Source organism: Neltuma alba, unplaced genomic scaffold, assembly GCF_004799145.2.
Source record: "Neltuma alba isolate B1F8T4 unplaced genomic scaffold, ASM479914v2 tig00010608_pilon, whole genome shotgun sequence".
Classification (NCBI taxonomy): Eukaryota; Viridiplantae; Streptophyta; class Magnoliopsida; order Fabales; family Fabaceae; genus Neltuma; species Neltuma alba.
In genome coordinates, this window is record NW_021635466.1 from 114,116 (window position 1) to 131,275 (window position 17,160).

At 35.2% G+C, this 17,160-nt stretch overlaps 1 pseudogene; it reads left to right on the forward strand.

Moving 5' to 3' along the window:
* The first annotated feature begins 2,764 nt into the window (after positions 1-2,764).
* Positions 2,765-4,318, forward strand: LOC114757528 (TMV resistance protein N-like; annotated as a pseudogene).
* Positions 4,319-17,160: the final 12,842 nt, after the last annotated feature.

Here is a 17,160-nt window from a genome sequence, read left to right on the forward strand (position 1 = left end):
TCTCTTTTCTAGGATCATAATCAGGTCTCCATCTTGCCACACTCAAATAAGCATCAGAAACAACCCAAGGACCCCCGTTAAAGCCTCCAGATAATCCTCAATACTTTGAAAACTAACTAGAAAGAAATCATTCTCTAAATCAAAAGGTTCAATCTCACCTTGCCTCGACCAGAGTTGCTTGAATTTCTTTACCATGAAACTATAGCTTGGTTGCCTCCCCATCAATTTCACAATCAACGTCTTCTTGAATGGCTTCATCCATCGTTCCTTTTCTCTTTCATGAATTGAAAATTTCGGGCACAATGGGTTCGACATGTCCACATTAATTCCTTCAAAAGGATTAAAGACTTTTTCGAAATTAGTTCCATCTCCATATCCACTAGCTTCCTCTTCATCGTCACTTTTGGCCCATTCCCACCAGCAATTCTTCGAAGCAACGTTCTTCATCAGTGATTCTCTGTAAGATCTTGGAGCTGGCCGTCCAATATCCTCGTTCATCCAGTCCTCATTGCGTGCCTTCATAGACTCCTCCCTAGAAAAATCCTGCCCTTCCACTCTCACTTTCTTCTTTCTTTGATTCGGACCTTCCTTCTCTTCCTCCATATTTCCAGCAGCAGACAATCCTCACCTATACCTTGTTGCAGTGCGCAAACCAGGTGTCCCTCTTTTTCCTCCGCCGCAGTGGGCGACGGAGGTCTCTCTCACCGTCGGCGTTTGGAGCTTTGTAGTGCCCCAACAGAGACACGCGGCGGCGGAGGTCTCTCTCACCGTCGGCGTTTGGAGCTTTGTAGTGCCCTAACAGAGCCTCGTGTCTCTGTTTCGCCGTGCGCAAACCAGGTTCTTAAATTTGTAACACCCTAACTTTTATATAGTACGTTTAACACTCTGACATTATTTTTTTTAACATTTTAGTTTTATTTTTAGTTTACCTGGATGTAACTAAAAAAATAACATCATAGTTCTAGATGGACTAAGAAATAAGATCAAAGTAATGGATGCATATGAAAAATAAGATTAGGATATTAGATGCAATTTTACTCTTAAATATTTAATAATTGAAAGTCTATCGATATTAGTCATGGATAAATGATGCCACGTGGGATAAAATGTTCCTTAAATTCTATCGTGCCTCATTTATCTCTTGCATGCCTTTGCTTTGCTTTCATAATATGATAATTATCTGCATTGAGTATGAATAGATACGCTACAATAAATAAATATTGAATTCTAAATAAAAAAATTAGGTAACTAATTTATAAATAGTAAAAAAATTAATTATTTATCACTAATGTATGTCAATTTTCTTAAACTATCATCTCTACTCATTACTCCTATTGAAAGAAACACTTATTCATATAAGTAATTAATAAGGAGAGTTTGAGAAGAAATCATAAATTTAAAAGATAAAATAAATTAAGATATTATATTTGGAACTAAAATTTATTATCTTAACTAACTTTTATATTTAAAATAAAAGGAAATATATATTTTTTGGGTAACAAAACGAAAGAACTAGCTGGTAAGGTGATACGATCAGGAAAGAGCTTTCAAGTTCTGATCCAAGACCAATAAAAGTCAGGGAAAAAAAAAAAAGAGGTTCGTGTCAATCTCAAAAAGAGTCATCCATCCACACCACACATGTTTAGAAAATATCTGATGTCCATGTTTTTCAATAAAGCCTCCATACTTTGTGGCCTACCCCATGATGCTGAGAAAAAAATTCCAACCCAGCAAAATATATTTTGAAAAAAAGACATTTAAGCACCGACAGCAATATCAGTGACTGGCAATTAAAAACATTAAAATTTTGAACTAAGGAAAATAAGAAATAAGAAATAAAAAATTATAAAAAAATATTTATTGAATTTCAAAATGACAAACAAATGATTTTGATCAATTTTAACTTGTCAAAACCATTACAAGGGTAATCAAAACCATTACAAGAGTAGTCAGACCTATTTATCTTTTTGAAACATTTTCTTGATAAAAAATTAACTTGAACATTTTACTTTCATCTTGGCCAAAAAAAAAAAACACAATTATGGTTTGTTTTCAAATTTCAAAATGTTAAAATCCCTGACCAGGAATTATTAATGTTCTTAAAATTTTTTAAACGGAAAGGAGTCAATCTTTTTAAATATTAAAACAATATTACACTCATTAATTCTAATATTATACTACCTCTGGTCCTTAATATGAGAACCAGATGAATCTTTAATTTGGTTTTAAATATAAAACCCCAATCTACTTTATTTATCATATTTATCTATTTTTTTAAGGTTATCCTCAAAGTAGTTGCACATATTAAAGGCTTCTTCACATAGTAGTTTTAACTAATACACATGATTAGTAAGAGTATTTCAAAAATAACTAATTTAACTAACTTTTTTAATCTATTTAAATTAGTTAACTAACTCTTATAGTAAGCACTGGAGGTAATATGTTAGTATCATCTGATGATAATTTTTTGTGTTAATCATTATCTTAGAAAATTAAACTTACAGTATCATCATAAGAATTTTATTTTAAAAAAAAAATAACATCATGAGGTTAAAATATTGAAAAGTCTCCTTATAAAATTAAATTAAAATACCAAAATGAAGCATCTTGAAAAATTAAAGGACGATAGCTGCATTCCCCCGGCCAGTTTTTAATTTCCAGTCAACGATGACTTTACTTTCCCGCATAGTTAGCCATGGCCATGAGAAAACATGGGACAAAGATTTTTGTTGAGTTTAGGAAGTGAGGTTGTGACACTGTTGAAATGAGTTACCTTAGCTTACCAAGCAGCTCGTCTTTCCGGAGGACCTGGAAATACGAAGTGTTTCTGAGTTTCAGAGGTGAGGATACTCGCAACAGTTTCACGGGTCATCTTTATGCTGCTCTCCAACGAAAAGGTATATACACTTACAAGGATGATAAAAGGCTCCAGAGAGGAGAACGTATTGGACCAGAGCTCCTCAAAGCAATCGAACAATCCCAGATTTCAATCGTTGTCTTATCGAAAAACTATGCTGATTCCACATGGTGCTTGGACGAACTGGCCAAGATTTGCGAGGGAATTGCTCAACCGGGATACACTGTTCTGCCAATCTTCTACCATGTTGATCCATCTGATGTACGAAAGCAGAGGGGCGATTTCAAACAAGCATTTGATAAACATGAGCAAAACTCAAGTAATAAGGTCCCAAGATGGAAGTTAGCTTTGAAACAAGTAGCCGATCTCGCTGGTTATGATGTAAGGAATAAGTAAGTAATGTTGTATTGTTCTAGTTTGATTATGAATCTGTATTGGTATGCTCATTTTTCCATTTCTCTTCAGATCTGAGTCAGATACTATTGATGAAATCGTTAAGGATGTCACCCATAGATTGAAGCATAGATTCTCAAGTCTGGCTGATGATCTAGTGGGGATGCAATCTCGTGCAGAAGCTTTTGAAAAGCTTCTAAACCTAGATTCATGGGATGATGTTCAATTTGTGGGGATTTTGGGAATGCCCGGAGTAGGAAGACTACTCTTGCTGCAGTTGTATATGATAGAATCTCCCACTACTTTGATGCTTGCTGTCTTCTTCTTGATGTCAGTAAAGTTTACAAGGGTCCTGGTCTTGCCGGTTTACAAGAACAACTTCTCTCTGAAACAGTGGGGAATGATCAAAAGGTTTGGGAGGAACACACAGGAACCAATTTAATAAGCAATAGGTTTCGCCAAACTAAAACTCTTCTCGTTGTTGATAATGTTGATCATGCAGATCAATTGGAGAAATTGGTTGGAAAGCCCAAGTGGTTTGGTGCTGGGAGTAGAATCATCATAACAACTAGGGATAAGAGAATCCTAAAGATGCATGGAGTGAATAGAGATAAAGTTTACAAGGTTGAACTACTGAATGATGAAGAAGCTCTTCAACTTTTTTGTGTAAAGGCCTTCAAAAGTGATGTTCCTGATGATGGATTTGAAGAGCTGACCCATAGTTTTCTGCAATACGCTAAAGCCCTTCCACTAGCAATCAAAGTGTTAGGTTCTTCTTTGCTTAAGCGAAAAAAATCAGAGTGGGAAGCACTATTAGATAGATTGAAAGAAATTCCCAACCAAGAGGTTATGGGAGTGCTGGAAACGAGTTTATTTTCACTTGACCAAAGGGACAAGGATATATTTGTAGATATTGCTTGTTTCTTCAAGGGAGAAGATGAGGAGTATGCTAGAAAAATTCTTGATCATTGTGGATTTAATCCTGAGGTTGGAATCGGCATTCTGCGTGAAAGATCACTCTTAGTCACAGTCAATGGAACACTCCGGATGCATGATTTGCTGCAAGAAGTGGCTGGAAAATTGCAAAAGGAGAATTTCCTGAAGAGCCAGCAAAGTGGAGTAGACTCTGGTTGTACAAAGATCTTCAAGCTGTAAAGACAGTAAGTAATGTTTTGATCATTACATCACTGGCTTTTGTGTGCTTTCTTTTTTATTCCTTTGGTTAGATCAATCGATTAATGCTTCAAAAAATCCAACATATTCCTTTTACTTTACATATGTTTGTCTTGATTCTTCGTGGTAGGGAACAGAAAAGGTTAAAGCCATCGTCTTGAAGGAGGAAGATGTAAATCTGAATGAAATGCTGCCATTGAGAGTTGAAGCTTTATCTCAAATGACTTGCCTCAGGCTAATCATATTCCCTTCTATGAAATTTTCAGGAAAGCTGAATAATCTTTCCGATGACTTGAGGTTTCTTTCCTGGCATAAATTTCCTTTCAATTACTTACCACCAAGTTTTGAACCAGCTAAACTGGTTGAATTGATCCTGATTGATAGTAATACAAGCCTCCTATGGGAAGGTGTAAAGGTATAGTACTGTTTTTCTAACTAACTTTAATGAATTAATTACTACTCTGGTCCTGTTATTAGGCCTTTTCTAGAAGAATTGAGTGCCGCCAAAGGGAGAGGGGTGTCTGATGCCCCATCATTCTCCCTCTCTTCCCAAATATTTTTTTTTTTGTTTCTTTTAATTACTAGATTCTATATTTAATGAGTGACATTTTGACATGTTATGATGAAAAAATGAGCTGTTTTCAAATTTTTTTTATAATTTTTAAAAAAAATACTCTAAATTAAAAAGAAACAGTAGATTAGATTAATCTGTGCTGTTTCTTTTTAATTTAGAGTTAGCTGCATTTTTCACCTAAAAGACATCAAAATGTCACTAATTGAATGTAGAATCTAGTAATCAAAAGAAACAAGGAAAAAACATTTGCTAATAGAGGAAAAATGATGGGACAGCAGGGAGGGAAGTAGACACTCCGTCTCGCCACGAAATGGGTATTAATTACTTTTTTTCAAAGATTGTTCCTATTTAAAGTTTGATGCGATTTTCTCTTTCACTTTCGATCATTGGTTATGGTATGTTTTTAGCTAGTTGTCTTTTGGCTTCTTTATAAGGCTTTGCCGGAGTTGAAGATCATTGACCTGCATGGCTCTGAAAATCTAATAAAGACACCAAATCTTAAAGGTGTGAAAAATCTCGAGAAGTTGGATCTTGAAGGATGTAGTGGATTATTAGAAGTTGATGCATCTACTGGAGATCTCAGAAAGCTAACTTTCCTGAATTTGAAAAGCTGTGATCGTCTAAAAAGTATCCCAAACACCTTATTTCTTTCAACTTCTCTTGAAACTCTGAACCTTCCTGGTTGTTTAAAACTTGCACAGCGTTTGAACTTCCAAGGACCTTCATAGAACCGAACCACACTCATTTAATTAATAAAGATGCGATATTGATATGCTGTTGGTACAAAGTGGATAGATTCATTAATTCTAGTGGTTGTAATAATTAGTAGCATCAGCTTTAGACAATCTTTATAAATAGCCATGTTCTTCCTTTCAAATAAATCAATTCATCTCCCTCCATATAAGTTTTTTTTTCTTTTTTTAACGAACATTAAGGAAACAAGAATGGCGGGGAAAATTTGCAAATATAATGAAGAAAAGTCACATCAAGAGAAATGCATATATAAGTAGGCATAATATCATATTTTAACCCAAGACCCTAAGTTGTTGAATTTAATTTGTGGGTCTTTTGTATGGTTAGCCAAATTCCATATCCATAAGACATTTCCAAACCAAAATCCTATTCATGCAATTGAAATCCCGATAACATTACCATAGCATCAGTATCTTTACCCTTTTGCCAAAATGATATTTAACAAAATACTCTTCCGGTCTTAAATGTAAGACCCTTATACATACTAGTATAAGGGTTTTATATTTATGATGGAAAAAGTATGTTGAAATTTTAATGCCTATTAAAAGAAGTCCCACGTTTTTCAAATTTTTAAAAAAAAGGCCTTAATATATATATATATATATATATATATATATATTTAAGATGTGAATTTTGACTTTTTGAGCAGTCAAGAAAAGTCAGCTGACACAGCAACAGGCCAACGCAAGCCAAGCCTTGAGCAATAATTTTGGAAAGGACATTTCGAAACTTCGCAAACAAGTGTGAAAATTTTGCAATTGATATCTTAATTTTTATTATAAAATATTAAAATAAATCTTATTTAACCAATACATAAAAGCGTAAAATTTTAACACTACATATAAGTGTAATTATTACTGACCTTTAATTTTAAAATTTGACATTAATATATAAAAATTTTGAGACTCATCATATTTCATTATTTCAACTTTTAAAATGAAACAAGTTAGGTAAAGATATAATTAGGTAATTAATTTGTTTTAGGCATTAAATTAAATCATTAAGGACGCAGATTTTTTTATTATCATTTTGAATTGTTTTTTGAATCTAAATTGTAATTAAATTTACGAAAAATTTCATTTAAGGACCACTGTAGCCAATTAATGTCAATCAACCCTCAAAATATTTGAAAACTTTAGTCAACCCCCTTGAACCAAGATGAAATTAAAATTTAAGGATAAAATTATAATACTACCCCTTCTTTTTATTTTTTTTTAAAAATAAATATTAATAGCTGCCAGAGCTTAGTGGCCAACACCAGAGGTCGGAGCTCTGGTGGTCGGCCGCTAGACTCTAGTGGTTGAAGGATTTTTCTTTTTAAAATAAAGTGACCAAAAAAGGGTTTGAACCCATAATCCCAGACCCCTTAGTACACCAAAAGTAATGTGATCGCCAAGCCAACCAAGCCATTTTAATCATATTATGCAAAGAAATATATATATATATATATATATATATAAAAACAAATGCAAGTGTCCAAGTGAAATTCAGCAGTTTATAACAAAAATTTGGTGATTTACAAGTAATATAATGGAATTCACAACTCCAAATGCAAGTGTTTATATGTGAATGAGCAAGTGAAATTCAAAGATTTACAACAAAAATTCATGAATTTATAATCTAAATTTGGTGATTCACAAGAAACATAAGGGAATTTGTTACCCTAAATATAAGTGTTTGAGTGTGAATGAACAAGTAAAATTCAGTAATTTACAACAAAAATTCAGTGATTTACAACTCAAATTCAGAGATTTACAGGAAACATAAATATTATAAAACTTAGAAGAGAATTCACAACCTCAAAAGTTTTGCTAATTAAGGTACCGGAGCTTCTATCCAGGGACGCTTCATTGCTTCCGGCGACATTAAGTGAAGACCAGCATCTTCTTAGTTTTGCTAATTAAGGCTCAGTCGGATAAAAAGGAACATGTAATGTCGTATTAGAATTAATTACATATTGCCTGTATTTAATTTCTGTTTCTTCATAATGCTAATAATCTCAAGCTAGCTCTTTTACTCATTTTGTGTTCATCAGATACATTGTAGTGTAATTATATTATAATTTTTCGCGACGAATAAGATATTAAAAATATGGTTTGCAATATAAATAAATGTTATGCGGACGACATATTGTCAATAATACAATTCTCCACGTACAGTTTTCATTTCTTCCGGCTCCACACACATATCGAAGCCTTTGATAATTAACTCATAACTTGTATATATTTAAAAAAGAATTGATCCGATCGCAACTTCGAATATGAATTCAAAGGCATCAAATAGGAAATGATACTCTGAATCATAGAATTATAATAAAATACATGATCAACCAACATTTATCAAATTTGAAAAAGAGTCGGAAGAAATGATTTGATGCTCTTATTATATATATTTAATAGATCATAATGAATAAATTTACAAGTTAAAAAAAATCTAGATATTTGAAGCACAACTTAAATTAATGCACAGTGAGTCTAAGAAGCATAATGGAATTTACAACCCAAATGAAACCTCCTTAAATATAAGCTCCTGTGCCTTAATTAGCAAAACTTTTAAGGTTGTGAATTCTCTTATAAGATTTGTAATATTTATGTTTCCTATGAATATCTGAATATAAGTTGTAAATCATTGAACTTTTGTTGTAAATTGATGAATTTCACTTGTTCATTCACATTCAAACACTTACATTTGGGGTTACAAATTACCTTATGTTTCTTGTGAATCATCGAATTTGTGTTATAAGTCTTCGAATTTTACTTGTTCATTCACACATAAACACTTACATTTAGAGTTGTGAATTTCATTATGTTACTTGGAAACTACTAAATTTTTGTTGTGAATTGCTGAATTTCACTTGCAAATTGTCAAATTTCACTTGTTCATTTACACTTGGATACTTGCATTTGTTTTGTTATATATATAAAGATATATTTTTTTGCATCATATGATTAAATGGCTTGGTTGGTTTAGTGGTCACATTATATTTGATATGTCAAAAGATCATGGGTTCAAATCCCTCGAGCCACCTTGCTTTTGAATAAAAAAATCCTTCAACCATTAGAGTCCAGTGGCCACTGAAGCTTCAATTTCTGACGTCGGCCACTTGAGTGCTAGTGGCCGGACCTCTAACCTCCGGCAACTGGAGCTCTAGCGACCATTAATATTTATTTTTTTAAAAAAGAAGGAGTAATATTATAATTTTACACTTAAATTTTAATTTTATTTTGATCCAAAAGGGTTGACTGAAATTTTCAAATGCTTTGGGAGTTGATTGACATTAATTGGCTATGATGGTCCTTAAATGAAATTTTCTTTTAAATTTATCTTTTGTCCGAAAGTGTCATTTCCCCCTTGGTATAATTTGATTGGTCTTTACGTACACACTGTGACACACCTCACCGACAACACAACATTCACGGCTATTCATTCCTGTTGGTGTTGGCCAGCTCCCTTCATTATCGCTTGTACTAAATTTGAATGACACTTTTTCCCATATCTCTTTTCAAATGTACCATCCCAACTTCACGACCATAGTGTACAAAAAAATTGGGACTTTTTATTGTTTTTAGATGCTTACAAAGCATACATAAACTATAGTTGAGGGACTTCTAAGTAGTCCTTCCAAATGCAAGCATATCACTTGAAGATGAGGTGTTAACAGCAAATTGCCACAGTAACAGCGTCACCAGTGCCACATTAATAGAGTCACCCGTCTTAGATGATGTCTAAAACTCGAGTTTGACATTTACAGGTTTGAACATATAAAAAAGAAATTATCGACGGGGCAATTTTTAGTCCTTTCCATTATAAAGAACTAGCATGTCCTTTCCGTGGGTTGCACGAAGAGTTTATAAATCTTACTCTTCTTGTCTTATTTATAAGACACTTTTAGCATATTTTATACAGACAAAAAAAACCTTAAAATATATTAACTCTTTATTAAAATATAATAATTTTTTAATTTTACCCATATTTAATATATACACTTTTCAAAAGAGATAATTACCTACACTATAATAAATGAATGATAAAATAATATGTTCACGTTAAAAATTTAATGAAATGACTTATAAATAGGAATAAAAAAAAACACTCTCTCTGTCCTATCAATAGAACCAGAGGAGTAAATCATTATATTTTTGATTATGATCTATTTTGGACTAGAGAAACTTATTAGACAAATTGATTTGATTTTATTTTAAAAATTACATTTTGAAGAGATCTTTAAAAAAGGTGGCATCCCAAAGAGATTATGATAACTCACGGGGACTTACGTACCTTCTAATTCATGATTCTCAAAGTTTGTTTTATTCTTTTTCTTTAATTTCCTATATGCATTAAGTATAATGATCAAACCTCTTCTTTATTTCTTTCATTTCCTCACGCATTTTTGCACCGATCAAGTACCAATTCATTTTATTTTATTTTTTCAAATGCAAGCGTGTGATAATCAAATGGAGATATTTCTAGAATACTCCCTCCGTTCCTTATTATAAGAGACGAATAACCGAATTATATTGATCAATAAAACAGTTAAAATTAGTTAAGAACAATCAATGTGTAAAAAGTATGATCTTTTTTTCAAAAATGCCCTCTTTAATAAGGAGAGAGAATATGAGAGAGAACAATTAAATTATTAAAAGAAAGAGAAATGGGAAGGAGAGAGTGTGTGAGTTGGAGACAATAAATATGGGTAAAACAGGAAATTAACACAAAAAAGTAGAGACAACTTTTAAGTGTCTCTTATATATAGGAACATGCCATAAGCATCAAATGTCTCTTATAATAAGGAATGGAGGGAGTAACAATTTTGACATTGGTCTATAAAAGATTATAGCGTGCACTTCCAAGAGCAATACATCCTACAAAAGTTGCTCATCCAACTACATGACAGGCAACATCATAGCACACGAGTTTATTCCGAAGCAAAGAGAGAAGTATCCATAACTTGAGGCATATTAGCATTATGTCGTATTGTGTTAACATCAAAATAGAGATGAGAATTAGAACAGAATGCTAACCTTTTGCTGTGATTGGAAATGTGTTCATCTTAACCATTTTGTACAAGTGTATAATACATTAAGCATATCATGTTCATGAGGGTATGCATATTGGAATTCAATAGGATGTACAAAGTACTGGCAGTAAGCTTATATCATAATTTGATTAAAAGTTCTCAAGGATATTTTGACCAAATTAACATCCATTTCCAATCTCCAGATTATAAAAAAATGTTTGACTCTTGCCAAATGTTATTTGTCCAACTTCACAGATGTGACATATCCAATTAATATATCATTGTCATAAAGAAATTCCATCTATGTTCAATATAATAAACTAATCTGGTATAGTAGTTAGTAAACTTTATATCAATATATCTTTAATGCATAACCATGGATTAAATAGTGAGTATTTACAGCATATAAAAGGTAGAATCTAAATGGGAAATTTTGAAGACAGGTATAAACCTGCTGACTGAGGCCGACACACAACATTGATTCATAAACTTTTAGCAGTGACGCATCAAGGCTCCAAAATTACCCAACATGACACAAACCTGTTCCCACTTCCATTTGACTGTGCTGGAAATGGTTTAGCAATTGCTGCCTCCACATTCACGAGTCAAAGTCTAGCTATTGCAAATGCCAAATTAAAGAGCAAGGATGAAGGTATAACAGTAAGCAATAGATTGCAGCCATGAATCCCAAAGACATATCTCTTAACATATCCAACATCAAAATAATAGAACAGAAAATGTCAGGAGGGATCTAAAATCCACATGTAATAGCAAAATATTTATACAATTCTTATTTTGCTCTATTAAATCTTCAAAATTGATCTCTCCCGAACGTCTGAGGAAGTCATGTGATGACCATACAAATTTATTTTATTATTCTAGATCATTTTTATCTTTTGTGCACGTGTCTATCTCTCCATGAGTCCCATCCATTATATAAGGGACAATCACTATAGACCAATCCCATCAGTGAAATATCATACGAATATTCAATGGTTTTTCTTGTCCGGTTCTTTTTGTTTGTTTTTTTCTTCTTTAACTTTATCATGGTATCAGAGCCACTAGCCTAGCAGTCAATATGGACTCCTCTCCTTCTCTAAATACCTCATCTACTTCTATTACCATTCCTCAATCTCCGTCGTCTTCATCCAATCCACTCACTTCTCCACCCCCTAACTTTCCCCACTATGTCACAATCAAGCTCACTCAAGATAACTACCTCATTTGACATGTACAGATTATGCTTTACCTTTACGGCTAGCAGTTATTTGGCTATATAGATGGTTCTATACCTTAGCCTCCTCTTAAGCTTCCTACTGACTTACCCAATCGTGACTATTTTACTTGGTTTCAACAAGATCAAATGGTCTTTTTTGTTATTCAATAGTTTTTTTTGTCCGATTTTTTTTGTTTGTGTTTTTCTTTTTTAAGTTTATCATGGTATCAGAGCCACTAGCTTAGCGGTCAATATGGACTCCTCTCCTTCTCCAAATACCTTATCTACTTCTATTGCCATTTCTCAATCTCTGTCGTCTTCATCCAATCCACTCACTTCTTCACTTCTAACTTTCCCCACTATGCCACAATCAAGCTCACTCAAGATAACTACCTCATTTGGCATGCACAGATTATGCCTTACCTTTACGGCCAGCAGTTATTTGGCTATATAAATGGTTCTATACCTCATCCTCCTCTTAAGCTTCCTACTGGCTTACCCAATCGTGACTATCTTATTTGGTTCCAACAAGATCAAATGGTCCTTTCTGCTATTCAATGGTTTTTCTTGTCCGGTTCTTTTATTGTTTTTTTCTTCTTTAACTTTATCATGGCATCAGAGCCACTAGCCTAGCGGTCAATATGGACTCCTCTCCTTCTCCAAATGCCTCATCTACTTCTACTGCCATTCCTCAATCTCCGTCGTCTTCACCCAATCCATTCACTTCTCCACCCCCTAACTTTCTCCACTATGTCACAATCAAGCTCACTCAAGATAACTACCTCATTTGGCGTGCACAGATTATGCCTTATCTTTACGGCCAGCAGTTATTTGGCTATATAGATGGTTCTATACCTCAGCCTCCTCTTAAGCTTCCTATTGGCTTACCCAATCGTGACTATCTTACTTGATTCCAACAAGATCAAATGATCCTTTCTGTTATTGTTGCTTCACTTTCTGAAAAGATTATTCCACAGTTCATTAGGTATCGCACTTCAAGGGCAATGTGGGTTGCTCTTGAAACTTCCTTCTCTCAACTGACTCAAGCTCGGTTGGTTCACCTTAATCAACAAATCACTAATATAAAAAAAGGAGGAGAAAGTATTTCTAAATATCACAAACGTGTCACTATTATAGCAGACTCACTTGCAGCAGCTGGGAAACCTATAATTGATGATGACTTTGTCACCTACCTTCTTGCTGGTCTTGGTCCCGAGTATGACACCATTGTTATTGTTCTTACTACCCAGCGAAGTTTTTTGTCTATTGAAGCCATACTTAGTCATTTACTAACTATTGAGGAGCGTCTATCTCACCAACACTCAATCTCTCTCCCAACTGAAATTACGGCTAACGCAGCGAGCTGTACACCATCAAATGCTTTTTCATCTCGTGGTGGTAGAGGTGGCTGCTTTGGTTCAAGACGTGGTTTCTATTCTGGGTATTATTCTGGTCGAAGTAATAGAGGACGTGGTTTTGAGTTTCATGGAAATATTCGTGGTCGTCGTGGCCGTACATTTCAAGGAGGAGGACGTGTGTCTTACTTTCAGCTTGATTATGAAGTACCATGTCAGCTTTGTCAGCATTTTGGACATGATGCTCGCACCTGCTATCAACGCAACAACCACGCCTTGCAGGCTCCTCCTCCACCATCCATGTCAGCCTATTACTTAGAGTATCCTACTCATAATGATTCTTTGTGGTATCCTGACATAGGGGTGACACACCATATGACAAATGATCTATCAAAGCTTAATCTCAGCTCCAAACCATATTATGGTCATGACTCTGTTTGTATTAGCGATGGTTCTCCCATGATGATTCAACATCAAGGCTCTGGGACGCTTACCACAAATTCTGGTAAATTTCTTCTCTCTGATCTTTTACATGTTCCTTCTGTTACTAAAAATTTAATGTGTGTGAATAAGTTTTGTGATGATAATGATGTTTTTTTTGAATTTCACTCTAAATATTTTTGTGTGAAGGACAAACAGACCAAGCAACTCCTCCTCCACGGTCCCAGCTATAATTACATGTACCCTTTTGCTTCTTCCACATTTCCATCTCCACAAGCCCTTTTTGGTATTAGGACATCTCTAGCTCAATGGCATCATCATCTTGGTCATCCTGCTTTCTGCACTGTTCAGAAAGTCTTGCAATGCAACTCTCTTCCAGTCACAAATAAACAAGTTATCTATCAGTGTCGAGCTTGTCACACCTCAAAGAGCCATCACTTACTGTCTCCTACCTCTTTGCATCGTTCCACCTCGCCTTTTCAATTAGTCTTTTGTGATGTATGGGGACCTTCCCCCACAACTTCAGTAACTGGTTTCAAATATTATGTCTGTTTTGTGGACGATTATAGTCGTTATATATGGTTCTATCCCATTCATACTAAGAATGAAGTTCATTCTATTTTCTATCAATTTAAGTCTCTTGTTAAAACCTTTTTTAATTCCCGCATTAGATCCTTTCAATCTCATTAGGGTGGTGAATTTCGTTCTTTGCACAAAGATTTAATTTCTTTTGGCATCAATCATAGAATAACTTGTCCACACACCCACACACAGAACGAAACTGTAGAGAGACGCCATCGTACAATTGTAGAAACAGGACTTGCCTTGATGCATCATGCCTCTGTTCCTCAATGCTATTGGACCTTTGCTTTTGCTACTGCATCATTTTTGCTCAATCGACTTCCAAGTGCAGTGTTGCAAGGAAAATGCCCATTTGAATTATTGTTTAATTCCAAGCCTGACTACAAATTTTTAAAGGTTTTTGGGTCTAGTTGTTAGCCCAATCTTAGGCCCTATGCTCCAAACAAAATGGCCCCAAGGTCTCAGCTTTGTGCCTTTCTTGGATATGCACCCAACCATCTTGGTTACTTGTGTCTCCATATAGCAACTGGACAAATCTATACATCAAGGGATGTGGTTTTTGATGAATATCTATTTCCATTTGCAACCCAAACGCATGCCTCTGAGCCCAATAATAATTCACATACTTCCTTACCACCTTTATTCTCTTAACCCATTTTACAAAGCCCATCATCCACACCAAACCCATCTACCCCTATCTTGTCCACGCCTCCCTTTTCTCCCTCCTCATTACACACGTTGCCTCAATCTCCCATCTTCTCTGCTACTTCACCATCTCCGACTACCTCTCTACATGTATCATCGTCCTCTCCTTCCCTTGCTCAGTCACCATCGCCGGTCCCACCTTCCCATCCTATGATCACTCGCTCCAAGGCAAACATCTTCAAACCAAAACCTCTCCCTTCTGATTTTGTTTCACATCCACCGCCTCAGGCTTACTACTCCTCGAGTTTGATGCCTTCACTACCTACCTCTGTTACGCAAGCACTCAAAGACCCTACATGGCGCAAGGCTCTCTATGATGAATTTCAAGCGCTTATCTCCACCAACACCTGGGATCTTGTTCCTTCTTCTCCATCATTCAATGTGGTTGGCTGCAAATGGGTCTTTCGATAAAAGTTTCTACCGAATGGTTCTTTAGATAAACTCAAAGCACAACTTGTGGCAAAGGGCTTTCATCAACAACCAGGAATTGATTTTGGAGATACCTTCTCTCTTGTGGTTAAGCCCATCACTGTCCGCCTAATTCTTTCTATTGCAATTTCTCGGGGCTGGATCATGAAGTAAATAGATGTGCAGAATGCATTTTTGCATGGTTTCCTCCAAGAGGATGTGTACATGCAACAACCTCCTAGATTTATTCACCTCGATTATCCTCACCATGTCTGTAAGCTTCGAAGAGCCATTTATGGCCTCAAACAGGCCCCACGAGCTTAGTTTGCTAGACTAAGCTCTAGGCTTCTACATCTTGGTTTTTTAGCTTCCAGGTCTGATTCTTCTCTCTTTATTTGCTCAAATACTAGATGCACAATTTATGTCTTGGTCTATGTCGATGACATTATAGTTACTGGGTCCTCTGCCTCTGCGATTCAAGAACTTATCTCTGCTCTTGGTGATTCTTTTCCTGTTAAAGATCTTGGCTTGTTGCATTATTTTCTTGGTATAGAAGTCTTGTCCTCTTCCTTTGGTCTTATTTTATCTCAACAAAAATACATTCTGGACATTCTTCAAAAATCCAACATGTCGAGAGCTCATCCTGTTTCAACCCCCATGGCTTTAAATTCTCATTTGTCTGCTACTGATGGTCTTGATTTTGCTGATCCTCACTTCTACCGCAGCATTGTTGGTAGTCTACAGTACCTTAGTTGTACTCGCGCTAACATTACCTTTGCTGTTAATAGAGTTTGCCAATTTATGCATCATCCCAAAGCATCTCACTGGAAAGCAGTTAAATGCATCTTGAGGTATCTTCGTGGTACCTCTCATCTCGCTCTCCATCTGCGACCCACCTCCTCTCTTCAACTCTTTACTTTTTCAAATGCTTATTGGGGTGGGAATCCTGATGATTCCAGATCCACAGTGGGCTTTGCTATCTATTTTGGTCCCAACTTAATTGCTTGGAGTTCTAAAAAGCAACCGACAGTTGCTCAGTCTAGTACAGAGGCAGAATACAAGGCAATAGCAACAACAACAAGTGAACTTATATGGCTACAGAGTCTGCTCTATGAACTTCATTTCACCCTGTCTGATGCCCCTACTCTTTATTGCAACAATCTTGGAGCTACCTATTTAGTTGCTAATCCAGTTTTTCACTCACGCGCTAAGCATATAAACCTGGATTACCACTTTGTTTGAGAGAGATTAGCTGCTGGTCTTTTGCACATTTACCATGTTTCTTCAAGAGACCAACTTGCTGATATTTTGACCAAACCTCTGCTCTCTGTTCGCTTTGCAGCTTTACGATCGAGCCTTACTGTATTACCAACACAGTTAGACTTGCGGGGGAGTATTAAATCTTTGAAATTGGTCTCTGCCTGAATGTCTGAGGAAGTCACGTGATGAGCGTACAAATTTATTTTATTATTCTAGATCATTCTTATCTTTTATACACGTGTCTATCTTTCCATGAGTCCCATCCATTATATAAGGGACAATCACTGTAGACCAATCCCATCAATGAAATATCATACAAATATTCAATGGTTTTTCTTGTCCGGTTTCTTTTTGTTTGTTTTTTTCTTTAACTTTATCATGCTCTATCACTTACCATATTTGGATGCACTACAGATACATACTTGA